We start from the raw sequence: 6,433 nt of genomic DNA, 5'->3' as shown, positions 1-6,433 counted from the left end.
CTGGTATCCCGACTCTGGAGCGACACATCATTGCACCTCCGACATGGATAATTTGATGAAAAAGTTTGAGTACTGCGGTTCAAATCAGATTCATATGGGTGATGGTGGTGGTTTGACCGTCCAAAATGTTGGTAGGTCATTTCTTAAATCTCCTTACTCTTCTCATTATCTTGTTCTTGACTGTTTGCTTCATGTTCCCAAACTCATAAAAAACCTCATTAGTGTGTCTCAATTTGCAAGGGATAACCATGTCTTCTTTGATTTCTATCCTTATTATTGTCTTGTCAAAGATCAGGTTTCCAAGGACATACTAATGATGGGCACTCTTAAGCATGGACTTTATGCCTTTCATCCTTCCTATATGCCTCTGCATCCTCCAAAGTCTACATACGTTTCTAATAATATTGTTTTTTCTACTGATTCTAATGTTGTCCATTCTGCTAATCAAGCTCAATTGAGCTCCTCTACCACTATGTTATGTACTCCTTTCAATTTGTGGCATAACTGGTTGGGACACCCTATTGCCAAAGTTGTGAAATCTATCTTGTCTCACTATAATGTGTTTCCTAAAAATAAAGAGTTGTCTAATTTTTGTAATGCTTGTTGCAAAGGTAAAATTCACAAGTTTCCTTTTCCCAATTCGGATGCTCAATATAATCACCCCCTTCAATTAATCCATTCGGATTTGTGGGGACCTGCTCCTATGTTGTCCTTTAATGGCTATAAATATGACATGCATTTTATTGATTCTTACTCTAGGTACACTTGGGTTTACCTACTGAAAAACAAATCTGAAGCCTTGCCTACTTTTATTAATTTTCGAACCCAAGTTGAAAAAGAGTTTGGCTATCCTATTAAAGCTTTTCAAACTGAATGAGGGGTGAGTACCAAGCTCTCAAAGCTTACCTTTTAGAACATGGCATTCAACATAGGGTTTCTTGTCCTTCAACACATGAGCAAAATGGATTAGCTGAAAGGAAACATAGGCATCTAATTGAAACCACTCTCACACTTCTTGCTCATGCATCCTTACCCTTAAAATTATGGGATGAAGTTGTTAGAGCTTCTTCCTTCCTTACAAATCGTCTCCCTACATCTATCCTAGGTCATTCTACACCCTTAGAACGACTCTTTAATAGGGACCCTGACTATACTTAGTTAAAAGTGTTTGGTTTTTCTTGCTTTCCCAATACCCGGCCCTATAATAATCATAAACTTGAGTATAGATCTACTAAATGTACATTTTGGGCTATAGCTCAAAGCATAAGGGATACAAGTGTTTTTCCTCCACTGGTAGAGTTTATATCTCTATGGATGTTATATTCAATGAATACTCTTTTCCTTATGCAACTAAATCAAGTGGTCCTTCTCCTACTTCTAATTCTTCTACTGCTTTTATTCCATTGTCCTCCATTTCTTCCTCATCTTCCATTTTCCCTCCTCCTTATGTCAAGTTCCTTCTGCTTCTACAAAGCAAGTTTCAGTCCCACTACCCACACCATCAATACCATCTTCCACAACACCATCTACCACGACTACCATATCCCCTGTCCATCATCCCCAGTCCAATGTTCCTAGTTTCCCTACTGTTTCTTCCGAACCTTCTCAGTCAGTAGCACTACCAACATCATCTATAACATCAAATACTACTAACGGTCATATGATGACAACTCGAGCAAAAGCAAGAGTTTACAAGCCAATAGTTTACATAGCATCTAAAGAGCCTCTCACTGTTAAAGATTCTCTTCTTAATCCATCATGGAGGACAGCTATCCAAGAAGAGATTATATCTCTTCAAAGAAATGGAACTTTGAGTTTGGTTCCCTTGCCTTTAGAAAGTCGGTGGGTTGTAGATGGGTTTTTAAACTCAAAGAGAACCAAGATGGTACTATCAAAAAGCACAAGGAAAGACTCGTTGCTAAGGGGTTTCATCAAGAGTATGGACATGATTTTAATGAAACTTTTAGTCCTGTGGTAAAACCTACAATGATTCGGGTAATACTAAATTTTGCTTTGTCTAAGGGTTGGCTTGTTAAACAGTTGGATGTCAACAATGCTTTCTTAAATGGAGCGCTTCAAGAGGATGTCTATATGCTCCAGTCGCCTAGTTTTGAAGATCCAAAGTTCCCCAACATGGTATGTAAGTTACACAAGGCATTATATGGTTTACGTCAAGCTCTTAGAGCTTGGTTTGATCGGCTTAGGACTGCTTTGGTATCATTTTTTTTTACAAATGCTAAGTCTGATTATTCCTTGTTCACATGGGTTACAAGTCATCATACTACCATCATCTTGGTGTATGTTGATGATATTTTAATAACAGGAAATTCAATTACTGCTATAAAGATTATTGTTGATGATTTGAACAAGACTTTTGCATTGAAAGATCTTGGGGAATCAAAATATTTTTTGGGAATTAAAGTTGAACACACCTCAGTTGCTCTCCATTTATCACACAAAAAGTACATTACTAATGTACTTTGTCGTGCCAACATTCAATTTGCAAGCTTTCTTAGAACTCCTATGAGTGGTGGCAAGAAACTCTCAGCATTAGGAAGTGATCCTGTCCTAGATCCCAAAGAGTATCGCAGCCTTGTTGGGGCTCTTCAGTATGCTACAATAACACGCCCAAAAATCACGTATGCAGTTAATCGAGTGTCTCAGTTCATGCAAACTCCGCTGCAATCTCACTGGAAAACTATCAAGGGCATCCTATGGTATCTTAAAGGCACTCTTGATGCAGACTGGGCTTCTGACCCAAATGACATGCGGTCTACCTCTGGTTTTTGTGTCTACTTTGGTGCAAATATGGCCTCGTGGGCTTCAAAGAAACAGAAGACTATTTCGAGATCCAGCACTGAGGCTAAGTATCTCAATTTAGCTCATATTGCAGCAGAGATTACTTGGCTCCAATCCTTGTTATCTGAGCTGCATATTCATCAATCTCAGCCTCCAACTGTGTGGTGTGAGAACCTTAGCAAAATTCTTATGTTAGCAAACCCAATTCTTTATGCTCGCACCAAACACATTGAATTGGACTTGTACTTTGTGAGGGAGAAGGTTATCAATGGCACACTTGTTGATAAGCATACTCCTACCCTAGATCAAATTGCTGACATTCTAACAAAAGTTCTCTCCAATTCACGGTTCTTGCATCTTAGAGGCAAGCTTAGAGTTGCTTCATTATCCACTCTAAGTTTGAGGGGGAGTGTTAACTTAATTAGTTACTTAGTTTGTTATTTTGTTACAACATTGTAACTAATTCTGTTATTTATATGTTCAGTAGCTTAGCTCACTATGTATATATACCTCTGCACCATTAATTTCTGAGTAATGATAATTAGTTTTCCACATTCCAATCTCTATCTACTTCTTCTCTTACACACGCATGCCACTAAGCACCTTGATAAGGTTGCTCACTTTCTCCATTTGATGGAATGTTTGTCCATATTTTTTGGATAGATGTGTTGCTTTTCTTTGGACTAGGACAAAGCTTCCAAACTAATAAGCAAAGAGCCTAGATTCATCAAACCTTGTGACAAAACACTATTTGGCCTCCTGTCAATGGCTTTCACCATTAGAACCAAGAACTCTGGCCTCAAGGTGATTAATAATTTGGTTGGTCATTGTTTTGAATGTAAGAAATAGGTTGTTTTGATTGCAAACTTGTTCATTCTTTGTCTAGTACCAAGCTATTGGTGTAGAATTTCATTCTCGATAATATGGATGAGAACAACCGAAATCTAGCGCACCGATCATTTCCATAAATGCTTGATTGTTTGACCACCAAGATAATTTGTTTTTCTAACTATATTAAGCATTATTGTTTCAATTTTTTATTTTAATTTCAGTAATTATTTCCCTAAAGTTTTTTCAATTAATTTAGTAATTAGGTCTGCTATGCTAATCGAAATCATATTTGTTTACAAAAGTAAAATAGAAAAATGAATGTAGGTTAAGATTTTATGTTTTTTCTAAATACACTCCGATATTAATAAATGAAGTTTAAAACTTAATGTTAAAATTAAAATTTTGATGATTAAACGTTAATAAGTAGTATAATTGAAGGACTAATGACCTTAAACATCCTTAATTTAAATCAAGAGTTGGACTAGATCAATTGCATGTGGAGCCCTCGGATCCGCAATACTGTGGCAGAGTCCCGTAGGAAGTGGATTGTCTACGACTTTTAACGTCAGAAACAAAAACGACAAAGTTTATGATATAAGTTTTAAAAATTTGAATCACTATTCTATAACTTTTTATCATATCTATACGTTTCTGTGACATTTTGTCATTTTGGATGGACTGGTGAAAGGTAATATCTAATAATTTGTGGTTAGCATGAAAGAAAGACCACTATAAATGATTTTTGCAAGGCATTATTATGTCAAAAATAAGAAGAAAAATCATTTTCTTGAACCATAATTAATGTTAACTCGTTTTCCTTTATTTCTTTCATAAATCAAAATCTAAACATGTTTTTACGATCAAAGTTGTTGTTTTTGGACTCTTGCAAAATAACCAATAGAGAAAAAGTAATTAAAAAATGGTGGAAATATTATTGGTAATGAGAACCAAAATAGGTGAAAAGTCTGTGATGTCATTGTGCAGCCAATGAACAAAGAAAAAATAGGCAAAGAATATATTTTCCTAATAATTAATCAAGTCAAATATAGATTTATTTCAACTCATTTTTTACTTTTCATCATATTAATAATTATATAAAACTAATCATTTCCACAAAGATAGTACAAACAACTGATGATCTGGACATTTTCTTTTCAGCTTTAGAAAACGGCATATAATTTTCTGTGTGATAATTTTAATTTACATTTACTTTTAGCAAACCATTATTGAAGCTTGACAGTTCGATTGATAGATCAGAATATGATTTCGAATTTTCTTAGTCAAAAAGTAAAGTCCTTCTTATAAATCTCAACTCATTTCTTGTTATTATATTTTTTTTGTTAAAAAATTGTTTAAAGAGATTAATTCAAAATTCTTAGAATGATTAGAATTTTTGTCCCCTCAACTTACGATACTATTATATCGTGCCCTATAAAATATTAAAAATTCTTCTTGAATTTTTCTATTTACAGAAACATAGTACTTCCGTTAGCTTCTGTTCCATTTTTTCCACTACTAGAAATATAGGCTTTTACTCCCGTTTTTATACTAAGCCTACAAAAAAATTGAAGTAAAAGCATTTTTAAACTATTTTACTTCGTTTTTGAATTTGATGCAAAAAAATTTAAATACTACTTCACTTTCTTAAAAAATAAACAAAGTTAAAAATTCAATTGAAAGAGAGTCATGTTTGGTTGCACAGACTCGTGACTTCGGTTTGGAGAGAATAAGAATGTAAAAAAATGGTCAAGCCAAATGCATCCATTATTAGTTTTTAATAACTTTTTACTGCGGTTTTTATCTAAGAACCAAAGTAGAAAGTATGCTTTCTACTTCGGCTTTTACATAAAATCGCAGTAGAAACTGCGTGATCGAGTACTCTTAAATCCCTTCTACTGCGGTTTTTATCTAAAAATCGTAGTAGAAGGGTTTTAAACCCCTTTCTTCCGCACTAACGGCCCATAATCTCTTCTCTTCTCCTCTGTGCAAACCCCAAAAGCTCCATTGACGATAACCGTACGACACAACCATTTTCTTGAATCAAACATTTTTTTTTGTTTTTTCATTATTTCTTACAACTTTCCTTCATTATAAACCGAAATATAGCCTAGAAATCCTTCTTTTTTTGTTTTTTAGAGGAAAAAAATACATTTGGTTGTGGGTATTATTTCTCATGGGTTGTTGGTGTTTCTTGCCTAATTTTGACTGAATTTTTGTCATTGTAATGTGTTTTTGAGCTTTAAAACATGTATGAATTACTAAGTCATTGTTTTGATGATGATATTTTATTTTTCTATGTTTTTTTCAATTTTTTTTGTTCTCATATTTTGTGTTGAATGTGTATAGGTGTTTGAGTTTCAAAATTGTGATAGAAGTTATTTCAATCATCAATGAATAGGTTTGATCCTACAAACCTTGTTTAAGTTATTTTTTTATATTATTCTGAATATTATAATTAGATTTAGTAATATTTTGTGAAATTTTCTAATTATTTGTTTATTTATTATTTTATATAATATGATAAAAATTTGTTTGATTATTAATATATATATATATTAGTAAATTTTAGAAATTGTGACAAGGTGAATTTTCTTTTTAAATATTTAAAAAAATAAATAGTTTGAAGACGATCAAAGTGTTGTTCATTAATTTCTATAACTAGTTTTTTTATTTTTTTTATTTAGTGGTTTGATAATTAATTATGTAGTTTACTAATTATGTAAATAATGTTTTACTAGGGTCGTCGATTGAGTGGTGACTTTGTTGTTCATTTCGGGTAAATTGAAGAGTAATATTGAAGGTT

This window comes from Humulus lupulus, chromosome 6, assembly GCF_963169125.1.
Source record: "Humulus lupulus chromosome 6, drHumLupu1.1, whole genome shotgun sequence".
In the NCBI taxonomy this organism is placed as follows: domain Eukaryota; kingdom Viridiplantae; phylum Streptophyta; class Magnoliopsida; order Rosales; family Cannabaceae; genus Humulus; species Humulus lupulus.
The sequence above is the reverse complement of the archived record's forward strand: the minus strand, read 5'-3'. Positions refer to the sequence as shown.